This window comes from Tachypleus tridentatus, chromosome 10 (assembly GCF_004210375.1).
Source record: "Tachypleus tridentatus isolate NWPU-2018 chromosome 10, ASM421037v1, whole genome shotgun sequence".
In the NCBI taxonomy this organism is placed as follows: Eukaryota; Metazoa; Arthropoda; class Merostomata; order Xiphosura; family Limulidae; genus Tachypleus; species Tachypleus tridentatus.
In genome coordinates this window covers 16,476,936-16,492,799 of record NC_134834.1, presented here as the reverse complement: position 1 = coordinate 16,492,799, position 15,864 = coordinate 16,476,936, and the positions used below count along the sequence as shown (strand labels likewise).

The 15,864-nt window shown below is 33.6% G+C and overlaps 1 protein-coding gene across 1 annotated transcript in view; it reads right to left on the bottom strand.

Annotated features, from left to right (window-relative positions):
• LOC143228785 (uncharacterized) overlaps positions 1 to 15,864 on the bottom strand; it is a 30,412-nt gene that overhangs the window by 12,343 nt on the left and 2,205 nt on the right. The window lies entirely within an intron of this gene.

Genomic DNA, 15,864 nt, shown 5'->3' with positions numbered 1-15,864 from the left:
GTAACAAAACTGTACTCTACACTTTAATTAAACCACATGTTGTGTGATAAAACAGATTTAAAGACTGAAAAACTTTAGCTCAATACTGACTGATATATTCCAGGTGGCAGGCTTGTAATATTTTTTTATATAAGAGATTATTTTCAAGTAGTTTTAATATTTTAGAGGAAACCATTTTAAAACTTTAATATTCTTATCTGAAATACTATGTTTTTATTCTTCAGAAATATTTTTTTATTTAATAAATTCATTGGAATACAAGTTCTTCCACAAAGTTATCAGTAGGATTATTTTGAATTTTATGTTTTTGAGCTTGCAAATACATCTGAATACATTTGTTTTTGTTTTTATAAGTTATGCCTGCAAAGGATAAAACCTGGCTAGCTATGATATAGGTCAGTACTAAACTCATTAGGGGGTTAAAAACAATCTCAAGTAATTTAAAACCTAAATATAACTAATATGAATTATCACACTTTGAACCATTGTCAAATCCCTGGTAGACTAGAGTATAATAACTAAATATGTATCAGATATCAGCAACATGAATCAGGGTATAAAAGTATACATCTTAATTTCTAAAATTTATTGTTACACATGTAGGCTTGCTTTTAGCAAAATATATCCAGCTTTCTTATACACAGTATTCTGCAAGCCAATACTTTGTACAATGGCTCTACAGTGATAGAGCATTAGAAAAGTGATACGAAAGCTACACAGTACGAGAGTCCAGTCCAATGGGAAATCGACCAGACAAATCTCAAACGTGAAGATAGAGGTACCATATCCCTTGACATAAAAGGGACGTGGGAAATTAAAGCAAGAATGAGGAAACATTGGGTATAGGAAGGAGGGATGTCAAGCGAAGAAGCAGAAGAAACCAGGTTGAGTCAACCAAAAAAAAGGCACCACAGTAGGAGATGAGAAAATGTCACATAAAGGTGAGGGTCCAAGGCTAGAGTCAGAAAGGAGGATAGGTATACAGAAGAAGGTGAGACCAGTCCTGGGTGAGATCTTTGACAGCTAGAGCCAAAGATAAGGAACAGGGAATCTGGAGAAAAGAGGGGTGCCAAAGACATCTATGAAGGGCATGCCCAACTAAAAGAAAATTAAACAAAAAAACCTGGGTGTAAAGACACCATTCCATGGGTGGAAAACAGTCTGGTTGAGAGGCAGTTCACCACTAGTCTCATAGCTCCTGGCAGACAACAGGCAACAAGGCAAACCTAAGGGGTGTGGTTTTATGGTGCAAAACAACTAGGCAATCTGCACCGAACATCTGGTGAGGATTTAAAAGTAAATTACAATTTGTAAAAAGGAATCAAAGTAAAACAAGCCAAAGTTTAATTTTTTAATTAAAACTTAAACAGCATGAAATCCAATTTTTATATCTGGTGTACAACAGTAAGAGAAAAATTACAGTAATACTAGTTTTAAATGACATTCTGTAGCATTCGTCACTTGAAGTTGGCCTTTCCAGTCCTGGTTGAATTATTTGAAGTTACAACCATTTTCTAATTTCATATCGAACTAATTGTACTTCAACTGGGAATCATACAAAATGGTCAATGGCCTTTAAAAAACTAAAAACATTCATAAGGTGGACAGTGTCACCATCACTGATGGCACTATCCAACTTTTGGGGTAAACCTTGGGACAAAAACATGTCTAAAATGGTGCTATCGTTGAAAGTCATAAAAGCAGCAAGACAGTAAAATGTGGCTTATTGTGACCTGAGTGCCACACAAACAACACATTGGTGCATCAATCTCGGATAAAAGAAAACAATGAGTTAAATAACTGCGACCAATGCGTAGTATAGTTATGACAACTTCCTCTTTCTGATTCTTATGGAAACAAGATGCCCAAAGTTCAATAAAGGGTTTTATTTGGAAAAAAACTTGTTTTCATGTTGCTCATTCCGAGTTGACTACCAACTGGCATGGAGCTGAGCCTTGGATACGTGACCATAGTCCATGTATGGAACAGGCACAACAGAGATAATGCCAGAGCAGACAGACATAGCTGCATTGTTGGCAAGCTTGTTCTCATGAATACCAACATAGACTGGTATCCAGAAGTGGATAGAAGTAGATGTTAAAGAAAAATGGGCCAGTCGGTTTTGAATCCCCAAAAGCCATTGGGGATATACCCATTGAGGTTTCTCCCCATGCAACTTTGATATCAAGAGAAGTTTGGTATCCTGTGGTGAAGATGATTCCACTAAAATGTCTCCAGAGCACAACTTCTTCACTGACTTTGGGGAGCCAGCAAGTCCCTCTAATCCCTTCTGAATAAAAAATGGAGACATCTGCCCCAAGGATTTCTCATATAAGGAATGGAGAATCAGAAATAAAGGTGTGGAATTTGGCAAAATGTTGACTATACAACAGAGTTGTCCATGCATGGTCATTTTCCAATTATCTGTTGTTGTTTTGTTTTCAATTCTTTCATTATTTATTTTTTTTAGAAAGAGGGGTATCCATAAGAAAGAAGCTATATTTCAGTGCCCACTGACCCCACCCTCCATGGGGCCTGAACAGGAGACACACTACAGTGCCAAACAAGGACACTGCAGCAATGCCAGGGTTTTATGAGCACTATACTCAAACACCAGCATCAAATACAATGTCCACAACACCCACTGAGAACATCCAACACTGGTACTCAGTTGGCCCTAGGGGAGCCACCCCAAGGCTGCCCAGCTACAGGAATTCAAGGCCAAAGTGGTATGTTAGGGTTGGACCCCTCAACCACCAGGATCCTCGACTCCCCTTCACGGGTCACCACACACAGCAACCATGTGGGTAAATGTTTAGATCCCAGTGGAGGTAAACTGAGAAACAGAACTTTCCCTTGGAGGTCCTCTCACCATGTACAGGAATCCACACCAAGGGGCAGGAGAATAAATCAAATACCCACAAGAAAAGAATCCTAGAATTAGTTCTCTTTTGGTGACTGATGCAAGAAAGCTGTGGAAATGCAGAGTGGATTGCAAACAAATTATCCACCAAAATAGGAACATACTCAACAAATAATGTGTGAGTACATCCAAAAGTCAAAGGTTATATCACCACCAAGAGATGTGTTTTCATCCAAGATGGAAGCATCAGTGAAGAGATACATCTGGTTTTGGGTTGGAAAATAACCCTAAAGTAGTACTGGCACAGTTCAGTACCATGACACTTCCTTCAGGAGATTAGAGGTGTGGTTCACAATTGAAGACAGAGAAATCCAAGAAAGAATTTACTGGACTTACAGTTTACTGGAAGAGATATGTGTGTGTTTGGCCCAAAGAAATGAGAAGTTACAAGGAAGCCAGAATGTTCAAAAGTGAAAGAATCCCTCAAATAGAATTAGAAGCACATTTAGTCTTGGTGACCAAAGATTCCACATCTGGCAGGTAAAGAGAAGGCTAAGCTCAACAGAGACAAGATATCAAGAAAACACTTAGATGTATCAAATGAAAGGACTTCAATATTTTTTGTTGTCTTTGAAAATGTGTAGTGCATATTGAGGGATTTACTCATTTTTATGAAAGTTAAGAAAAATTACTGTTACACTCCAGATAAATATAAAATAATAGTTTTATTTAAACCAGCATTTCACCTTTAGGAAAAATTACTGTTGCACCCCAGATAAATATACAATAATAGTTTTATTTAAACCAGCATTTCACCTTTGTGGCTTCTTCAGGGTTAATTTACATAACAGTTTGGAGTTAGCGCAAGGTAAGTGTTGTGTAAATCAGAGAGGAAAATGCACAAATGAATTTTTGCCAAATGTTGACTATTGTTTCAAATTCTGGTATGGGCATATACATATATTGATAAAACTATCATGAAATGAAAATTATTCCAGCTTTAAAAAGCTGATTTATAATTAGAAAATATGTGTATGCTAAATAAAACCTGCACAGTCAAAATTATTGAAAGTAGTTTACTTACAGTGTCACATACATTTCAAAATATTTACTGCAAAATTAATTACAATTTCATCTTTATCAAATACTGGTAATTTTTTTATATAAGTATTCTATCATCGCATCATCATAAAGAACTCACTAAGCATGAAATTGCTTTTCTATGGGTTCATCATCGAACAATTTCAAAAACCTAAAAAGAACTGAACTTGAACTTTCCTATTGGTGGTTACACAAAGTATATATACAGATAAGACTATTCAACCAGCCAAAATGACTTTCAAACCCCTCAAAGCAATAATTTAAATTTTTGCCCTTTTTATGTATATAACTAGTGAAGTAAAAGGTATACTTATATACAAGCAAGTGTATAACAAGAAATTGTTGAACAACTGTCATTTAGGAGGCAGCATCAAATCACAAGATTCAGGATGGAACTTCAGTTTAACCTAGTTATGGACAAAGGTTATTCCTCTCTCATTCCAATTTCCAATTCATACAGTTATGCAATTTAGACAAATAAAATACACAAAGTGATTTCTTTAATGTAAAAAATCTCCAGGCACCAAATCACTTTTTTTTTGAGCACCACAGCAATAGTCCCTGTTGAGATTCAAAAGCCCAGTTTATAACGAGTAGAAAGAAAAAACGTTTTGGATCTGGGTTTTTACAGGTTAGGGCCTTTTGTCGCTTCAATACAAAGTCACGTTGAAAACACCATTTCAGTACTATACACTAAACGTATTATTCAGGTCTTTAATGTTTCTACATATTAAACTAGAGAGGCACTTGGCAGAGCAAATACCTCCACTATGCAGCACTGTTCATATTCGGTCCTCCAAGAATATGAAAATGTATCTGTATATCTGTTGTTATCAAAAGACAGGTCATTTCTAGCAGACCAGTGAGGATAACAATCTACATCTGTTTAATCAAAATCTGATCACTTTTGACTGAGTTATAGAGCAAAAACAGAGGAACAAGTTGGTCCAATGTTAAGAGTATTGTCGGTTGTTTTTTTTTGTGATCTTGGCCCTCCAAAAAGTAATCACTTCCAAATTGAGCCATAGTTCAAACATGTACCAACTTTTGATCAAATCTGCTCATCTATTTGAGACATCTTGGGGACACACACACACAAAATAAAAACATAACCTTCCTTGCTTTCAGTGGCAGAAGTAATAAAATCACCCTAAAAAGAAAACATAAAAATTCTAAATACGTTCATGCTTCAAATTTCCTAAAACAGGCAGAAGTGTCATTACATGAACCCATCTTTGCATATATTCCCAATGCAGAACAAGTACCTTGTCTCAGGGGTCAAATAAAGGTTACATTTACTCAGCTTATATATATATATATATATATTTTTCCTTTTGTTAACTACCATAAACACACACACTTTTTTGTTTCTTTTTACAATATAAGCACAAATGTTTGCAGGGAGATTCAGCTGAACACTTTGTTTTTGTGATGTAAAAAATTATATTGTGCAGCTGCTTGTGTTATTTAAATTTTTCTAGAGACTGCTTTCTTCTGAAGAAGCATATTTTGGCTTGAAATAGTCGCATACTTCCAGAGACCCGTGACATTAGCATGCTTTGCATGCATGTTGTGCTATGAACAATGCGTTTCCATTTGTTCTTTCAAATTCAAACTCCCCCCTTTCAAACATTCTGCAAACAGGCCTGAAAAGCACATGCATATACATGTAAAATAAGAAATTCATAACATTATTAGTGATAGATACCATGGTACATGAAACACCTATATAAACAGTCACTAACAACATTAAGTTCGTAAACTACGTCAAAGACTCAAAAGATAACTGACTATCAGGAATTACTGACAGTAATTTTATATTTCTATAAAGTTAATTGTAATCTACATGATGCACAGCAGTCATATGTTATAGAAATAACTAAAACAAAAAGGTAGAGGTTGCCACAAGCAGTTTTATTCACATTAAAACTGCCAGCTTTATGTATTAATGTTATAAACATTAAACATAAATTAATAACCAAAAAATATTACTTTTATAGACTACTGAGTAATTAATTGAATTCAACAGAACACTGTAAAGACACTGCTACTACAGAACTACAATAGGTTTTATTTTTTGTTTGTTTCAGTCAGAATACTTCATTTCAGATGAACGTTTATGGAACATGTTCTAATTAAGTTTTATTTTTCTCACAAAGCGACTAACTTGAAAAAGGAACTGCCATCACCAGTAGTACTGGCTGGTGTTTTAAACAAGATTAACTCTCTCAGCATGGGACTGACCTTGTAACCTTTTTGAGTTTTCATGCTTTAATTTTTAAATTAGTGAGCACATGTTTACGAAATACAGAATATTATCAGTAAACAAGACATCAGATTTTATTACCAAGTCTAAAGATACGTTAAACAGCATTTTTCTCAGTTTCTTTTTACATGTTGCCTATCCAAGATGCAAAGTAATTTTATTTTAAAATTAAAATACTTCTATGAATTAGAAAAACTTTTAATTCAACATGTGAAATCTATAGCATTCAGATATATATCAGAAGTTTCCTAAGAAAAACTTATTTTATCTGTTATTTTCACTAATGAATTTGTATAGGCTTGGCAAATATGACCAACCTTGTAACCACAATAAAAATTTAGGAAGTATATATAAATTTTGCCTGTCTTGTTTTAGAATGACTACTAATTATAACAAATGTTTATACTGAATAGCTTAAATCTCATAACATTATACAGTTTTATATACAGTCATGTGAAAATGTTAGAACACTCTATGAAAGACTATTTGTGTAACACTTTTTGGATATATAGATATTTTATCTCAATTTCAACAATACTGAGAGATTATAGGAATATAACTAAACAGTTAAAACTGAAGAAAAGACTTTTCAAGATCTTCTGTAAATGTAATTCTACAAAATGCATATTCTAACTAAGGAAAAAGTTGGGACACCCTACCCCCTAATAGCTAGTGTTACCCCCCTTTGGCTGAAATACCTGCAGTGAGACACTTCTTTTAGCCATCTACCAGTCTCTGACATCGGTCTGAAGAAAGTTTGCCCCACTCCTCAATGCAGAATTCTTTCAGCTGCAAGATCTTTGACGGGTTTCTTGCATGTACAGCCCGTTTCAAGTCATCCCTCAATGGGATTAAGATCTGGGCTTTGACTCGGCCATTCCAGGACTCTCCATTGCAGGGTCCAGTTCTGCTTCAGCTTTAACTTTTGTATAGATGGTCTCACATAATCATCAAGCACCCTCTGATACACAGTAGAATTCATAGTGGATTCTATGATTGTAAGCTGTCCAGGTCCTGCTGCAGCAAAGCAGCCCCAAACCATGACACTTCCACCTCCATGCTTCACAGTTGGTATGAGGTTCTTTTCCTGGAATGTTGTATTTGGTTTATGCCAAATATGTCCTCTGTTCTGTTGTCCAAATAATTCAATTTTGGACTCCTCTGTCCAAAGAACATTATTCCAGAAGTCCTGGTCTTTGTCTACATTCTCTCTGGCAAACTTCAGTCCAGCTTTGATGTTTCTCTTAGAGAACAAAGGTTTCCTCCTTGCACACCTACCATGTAAGTTACACTTGTGCAGTCTCTTTCTGATTGTAGAGGCATGCACTTTCACATCAACAGTAGCCAGAGCCTGCTGCAGGTCCCGTGATGACATGTTAGGGTACTTGAAGATCTCTTTTAGCATCTTGCAGTCTGCTCTCGGGGGTGAACTTGCTTGGACGACCAGACCTGGGTATGTTGGCAGTTGTTTGGAAAGCCCTCCACTTGTTGACTATTTTCCAGACAGTGGAATGGCTGATTTCAAAATCTTTTGGGATCTTTTTAAATCCCTTACCAGACTCATAAGCTGCTACAATTTTCTTTCTGAAGGCCTCAGACAGCTCTTTCTCTCACCATGGTGCTCACTCTCACTTCAACAGTCAGAAGCACACCAAACTAAATGCTAAGTAATGATCTCCTAATCATGTGCATCTGGTGTGATACACCCGTGTATGAGTTGAGCCATTTTAAGTGGGAATAAATGTGGGGGTGTCCTAACTTTTTCCTCAGAATATGCATTTTTTGTAGAATTACATTTACAGAAGATCTTGAAAAGTCTTTTCTTCAGTTTTAATTGTTTAGTTATATTCCTATAATCTCTCAGTATTGTTGAAATTGAGATTAAATATCTATATATCCAAAAAATGTTACACAAATACACAGTCTTTCATAGGGTGTCCTAACATTTTCACATGACTGTATAATTATTATATTGACCTATCAACTGTTTCTGGCTAACAATACAAGTTACAATTATATGAAGCATGTACACTCATGTTACTGTATTCTATAATACAAAACTGTAGTAAACCAAACTGTTACTTCTTCCAGTAACAACGTTTGTATTCATTTACTGCTTGTTGGGAGTTAAGCCTTACACGATATTACATGTGGAGGATACAATACAAATTAACTTAGGTTTTACATACACATTTGAAATAACCAAAAATTCATAAATTACTATAGCAGTACTATAAAGTTCCACTATAATTTACTAAGCTTAGTAACTAAGGTGTGTTTGGGTTTAGAAAAATATGAAATTTCAAGCAGGCTTAAGACTCAATTTCCAGCTTAAAGTTTTGTATGAAAAAAAAAAAAGGTTGATGACTTAATACTGAAACTGGCTGAGAAAACCAATAGGATGACATTCTGAGCTTTTGATTAGTTATTCATGTCACACACAGAAGTGTATACAAGAGAATGTTTCCAAAAATTGAATGATCAGGGCCACTGTGTTTGATTCAGTACATGATAGCTCAGCAAATAAAAAGACAAGAGATTCTTTTCTTATATTCTAGTTTGTCAAAATTGGTATTTTGAGTTCCTATGAGTTTTTGTAATCAGTTGCTGAATTTAATTTTGAAAAGGAACATTTATTCAAAAAAGGCATAAAAAGAAATCCAAGATATTTTTGGTTAATTTGAACTATTTCACTATAAGATATACCTTAGAATATCTGACATTTTTTTGTACAAGTCTCACAAAAAACAGACAGACTTAATATTATACTTATGCACTCTTGTTATTTCAACTTGTGTATATCATGTAGCAAGGACAAGCACAAATTCTGAGGAGATATAAACAATTTCCTTATATTTCAAAAACAGAGAAAGCAAATTAAGGCAATGAATAAACAGAACTTGTACTCTTAAAAGGAATGTTTCAGACCTTGTAAAACGCATTTTTCTTTTTGAAAAATCCCCCTTCATCTTACAAGACAAAAGTAATGGATTAAGACAAGAGGTTAGCTTAGGGTGTACTCAAAATGGCTTCTCATACAGATCGTAATCTCATTACTTACCAATAAGTATTTTCAATAGCATAAAACATTAAATTTAACTAATATTGTCAATATAGTGTGAAGAATGTGATGTATTTGACTGTATTTACTCAGTAGGTTGAAAAAACATCAAGGTGTTGGTTGATTAGTCAAAATATTTTCTTAGAATTGTCTTTCCAAAATTAGGGGGCATCTTCCATGATGTATTTTCTTATAAGGGGTCAAATACGGTAAATGTTACATCAAAACTACTTAATTTATCTATTTTTCCACCGTGTTCCTATTAAATAATGTAATCAGTAGCCTATACCAAACAGTTTTTCAAAAACTTTTGAAAAAAAAACAAACTCAAATGTAAGTAAACCAACTTTCCAAACTCATTCACATTTATCTGTTTGGTTCTCAAATCCTGTGAAGTGCAGTTATAAGAAAAACTTTATAGCAAATAGCTCTGAAAGCCCCCCACTGTTTAGTAGTTTACAGACTTGAAAAGTGGCTAAAAACCTGCTGACACTTTTGGCAAGAGGCCAAGGCAGCAGTGTTTGTTAGTACTCATGAGGCTTACATAACACAGAATTACAGAGAAAAATAAAGTACATCCAGTGTTCACACACAAAATAAAGTAACAAAACTTTTTATAATCTTACTCTGAAGAAACATTATAAGTTCTCTATTTATCAGACTATTCTTATAAGTTTGGGAGATTATTTCATATATATGTATCTTGTAGACAGAGCAATGATTTTGTTTTTTTATTTTTATAACCTATTAAAATTTTTGTTGAAAAGAAACCTCTTATTTTTCCATGCTTATCTGTTATTATTATAAGAAAATTGTTTTTGTAAAAATAGGTGAACACGATCGTGAATGACCAGGAGTTTTAAAACTAGAGACGGTAGTAACTTCAGCTGATACCTTTTAAAGTCACTATCCACTGGAAAAATTCCCAATAATAGTTCATGATATTCCAATAATAATAAAACAGGATGGAAAAAAATCCAAACAATTTAATAAAGTGTTGAAATATACTGACAAAGATAACAGCTACTTAAAAACTGACATTCAAGAAGGAATGAACATGGTTTCAGAAGCTATCTTATGTTACAAATGTGTTCCCTTTTTATAATGTTTCTACTGTTGTGACTGATAAGTACACTAACAAAGCCTTTGATGAGGTTCTAAACAAGAGACTAATTATGAGACTCTTATGTAATTCATAAAAAAGTTAAGAGAACATAAAACTGAATGTTGTATACATTGAAATACGATAACTTTTTGGTTTTACTTGAATCATGTTGTTACGATCATTTAGGATCATGTTTTTACTTGAATCATGTTCTTACGATCATTTAGGATCATGTTTTTACTTGAATCATGTTCTTACGATCATTTAGGATCATGTTTTTACTTGAATCATGTTCTTACGATCATTTAGGATCATGTTTTTACTTGAATCATGTTCTTACGATCATTTAGGATCATGTTTTTACTTGAATCATGTTGTTACGATCATTTAGGATCATGTTTTTACGATCATTTAGGATCATGTTTTTACTTGAATCATGTTGTTACGATCATTTAGGATCATGTTTTTACTTGAATCATGTTGTTACGATCATTTAGGATCATGTTTTTACTTGAATCATGTTGTTACGATGATTTAGGATCATGTTTTTACTTGAATCATGTTGTTACGATCATTTAGGATCATGTTTTTACTTGAATCATGTTGTTACGATCATTTAGGATCATGTTTTTACTTGAATCATGTTGTTACGATCATTTAGGATCATGTTTTTACTTGAATCATGTTGTTACGATCATTTAGGATCATGTTTTTACTTGAATCATGTTATGATCATTTAGGATCATGTTTTACTTGAATCATGTTGTTACGATCATTTAGGATCATGTTTTTACTTGAATCATGTTGCTACAATCATTTAGGATCATGCTTTTACTCGAATCATGTTGCTACAATCATTTAGGATCATGCTTTTACTCGAATCATGTTACTATGATCATTTAGGATCATGTTTTTACTTGAATCATGTTGTTACAATCATTTAGGATCATTTTAACTTGAATCATGTTGTTACAATCATTTAGGATCATTTTAACTTGAATCATGTTGCTATGATCATTTAGGATCGTATTTTTACTTGAATCACGTTACTATGATCATTTAGGATCATGTTTTTACTTGAATCATGTTGTTACAATCATTTAGGATCATGTTTTTACTTGAATCACGTTACTACAATAATTTAGGATCATGTTTTTACTTGAATCATGTTACTACAATCATTTAGGATCATGTTTTTACTTGAATCATGTTGTTACAATCATCTAGGATCATGTTTTTACTTGAATCATGTTGTTACAATCATTTAGGATCATGTTTTTACTTGAATCATGTTGTTACAATCATCTAGGATCATGTTTTTACTTGAATCATGTTGTTACAATCATTTAGGATCATGTTTTTACTTGAATCATGTTGTTACAATCATTTAGGATCATGTTTTTACTTGAATCATGTTGCTACAATCATTTAGGATCATGCTTTTACTCGAATCATGTTACTATGATCATTTAGGATCATGTTTTTACTTGAATCATGTTGTTACAATCATTTAGGATCATTTTAACTTGAATCATGTTGCTATGATCATTTAGGATCGTGTTTTTACTTGAATCATGTTGCTATGATCATTTAGGATCGTGTTTTTACTTGAATCATGTTGCTATGATCATTTAGGATCATCTTTTTAGTTGAATCATGTTGCTACAATCATTTAGGATCATTTTAACTTGAATCATGTTACTATGATCATTTAGGATCATCTTTTTACTTGAATCATGTTACTATGATCATTTAGGATCGTGTTTTTACTTGAATCATGTTGCTACAATCATTTAGGATCATTTTAACTTGAATCATGTTACTATGATCATTTAGGATCATCTTTTTACTTGAATCATGTTGCTATGATCATTTAGGATCATCTTTTTCCTTGAATCATGTTGCTACGATCATTTAGGATCATCTTTTTCCTTGAATCATGTTGCTACGATCATTTAGGATCGTGTTTTTACTCGAATAATGTTGCTACGATCATTTAGGATCATGTTTTTACTTGAATCATGTTGCTATGATCATTTAGGATCATAGGTTATTCTGTTTCTTGATGATACCCTTCTCAACACATGAAACTAATGATCTATTTAGATCATTTAGAGAATCAACACCCTTTCAAAGTCTGGGATGTCAATTCTTCAGTTGATCCAACTATTTAATTACAAAGTATCCCTTTACATTATTATACTTACACAACACATTAACTTATAATGTCCCAAAATCAAACACCTTCACACATATTGTTGTTCCAAGTTCATCACAAGCATATACTTCTGTGCTTATGACAGGGAGAAACAGAAAAGATTCACTCTCTGTACTGTAGTTCACTTCCTGAGACCTGTTATTTGTCTAATAACTTGTCAACACAATTTCTATAATGGTCACATTCTACTTACTGCAGTTAAAACTAAACTCAACATTACAAATGCATGACTAATAAATCACCTTCCCTCTCTCAAATTAGTTTTATAAATACTCAAGAACTATGTGCTTTTTCCTCACTAAATAAACTCTAAGAAAGTTTCAGTATAACATCCCACTCTATAAACAGTCCATTAAAGCAAAACTCTACACTGCATAAAATGTCCTCAAAATAACTAAATATTTGACTCAAGGATTCAGATTTTAATAATGCTTCCCTTGTTAAAAAAAATGCAAGATTTTCTTATATTTCCATCCTTCAACTCCATAGCTTTAAACCACTCAATATTAAAACTTTATGCCCTAATTACTAAGACTGTTAAGATTTATTCCAATAAGAGAGCCACCCTCAACAGAATATGCTTTTTTCATAAGTTTGCAGATGGCACTAAGATTTGTGGAGTGGCTAGCTGGATCAAAGATGCTGCAGACTTACAGGGAGATTTAGATCATTTGATGCATTGGACTAACATATAGCAGATGATTAGTAACTATCCATATTGTAAGGTGAGGAACACTGGTTTTTACATTTTAAATTATCATTAAAACTGAAACGGGAATACATAAAATATACTCTAGTTGTAGAAAAAGATCTTGGTGTCACGAATGAAAGTTATAACTTTCCTAAATGAAAATGTATTTTCGATAGGTACTTCACTTATTTCACATGATCAGTTTTTCTCATTTTGTGTTGCCCCTTATTTGTGAACGTCTTTTGGATGCATGTCACAAGCCTTCAACCCTCCCTCTGTTGGAATCCAGAGTTCCAACACATCTCTCATGTATATAATTATGTTTCACCTCACTACCAACCAATAGGACAGCAACTGATGCATCTGTTTCCACACAACATCCGAGCCAGGTTATCTCTCTGCCACGACAAATGATAAGATGAGGAGGACCAGACATGGTAGAACAAGGAGAGCACATCTGTATGGGAGAAGATGGTACAACAGAGAGTCATAAAAGTGCAATCACTCAATCCCACAATGGAAGATGTTTAACAGACAAATTGCTTCAAGGTAAAGAGTAGATAGGATGCAGTAGACCCCACTTGACAAGTCAACTACATCCAAAAACTCACTCATTAGGTACCAACATCCTAGCGATGGTAAGATGAAGACCTATACCATCTTTACCTCAAGTTCTAGAGTCCAAATGGAACCTATCAGAAGACTTCAAAAACACACAGGGTGTTTCAGTTCCAGGAGCCTGGAGACGTGCCATTCAGAATCCAAAGGAAGCCCATCTCGTGCATTTGACACCTGCACTCAGGCACTGCCAAACAGTTCAGTGATGGCACCTACGGGAGTCACATGATAGTGGTGCTCTCCTATTGGTGGAAAGGTGACAGTGATTTACATGAGATGTGTCAGAACTTTGAATTCCAACTGAAGCAGGGTTGATGACTTGTGGCATGCATTCAAAAAAGTTCACAAATAGAAGGCACCACAAAATAGGAAAAGCTAATCTTGTGAACAGAGGGACAGAACCATATCAGAAAATCACTTAAAACATCTAAACAGTGTGTTGTAGCTAGCAATAAGATAACAGAAGTATTGAATACAAGGATATTATTGTTTCACCATACAGATCACTTGTACGGTCTCATTTAGAATAATGTGTACAGTTTTGGGCTCTCTTCCTCAAGAAAGACATTGGATTTTCAGAGAACATTCACAGAAAAGCCACTAAATGATACCTGTGATGGTGAGATTGTCTTATTAAGAGAGACTAAAATCTCAACTTGTTTCTCTGGAGAGGAGAATAGTTGGAAAAGATATAACCCTTTGTTATGGGTCACAGGTCAAAGGCTATGTCATCACATTTGTTGACTTGCATTCAAAATTTTATTGAACTACTATTTTATGAAATTATGTTGGTAAGTTTGGAATCAGGAATCAAACTGAAGATAATTCAAACTTTAATATTATATATAAGTTAATTTTTTAAATTTGAGAATAAATATTAAAAGAACACATTTATAGATTTTAGGGAGTCACATGGTACGTTGAATGCAGCTCTGTTTAAAATTAGATGTTTGTGGTGTCAAAATACTAAATCTACAATTTTGTACAAATTAGATTCTCAAATTACCAAGATTGACAAGCTAGGATATAAAATAAGACCCCCTTATCTTTTTATTTTGCTGAGATATGGCTTATGTACTGAATAAAACATGGATGCATAACATGAGTGCATGTGCACCACATCAATGCAAGTTATGTAATGTTTGTTAGCCATGTGTGACTAGAAGATCAATATAATAAAAACTATATTGCATTATGAGACTTAAACTAAACATTTGTTTCTTTGTGTTATAATATGTAGTCATTCTAACATGAAAAAAGCATAATTTATATTTACTTCCTTTTGTTTTTTATCATGGTTGTGAGATTGGGTCAAGCGATAGGCCTCCACAGTTATAGAACAGAAAATAAAATATAGTCTTACTGAAAACAAATGTATGAAATGTATTTATGAAGTCCTAGAGAATATGCGAGGAACATTTCATATTTTTTTAACAAATGATAGTTTTTTAATCATAACATGAAATCACTTTGCACTCGGACTACTATAAAAATCCCATTTTCACAAACAAATCTTTAGTAAAAATATTTTATTAAAAATCTGAATTCTTGTGAACAAAATACTTGTTTTACTAAGTCTATCAACTTTTGTGGAGATACATATGTTGTATTAAAACTTACAGTGCAAACACTTAATGTGTACAAATGTGTAGATGTACATTATACCAAACCTGTAGTGAAAGGATTAATTAGTGTTTAGGATTATTGAAGGTATTGATATTATACATCCATCAACATTTTTGTGTTTAATAATGAAAACAATAGGACATAGGGTCACAAGTTCAAATTTTGACAGCATGGAAGTCATATGCAGTACTGCTTCTCAAACAGGGTGGTTGACTTTTAGAATAAGCTGCCTTCAAGGATGGTGAAGGCAAAACATTTAAATGAGTTTAAGAAAAGACTAGACAAGTATCAAGGGATGGTCATATTTGGGAGCTG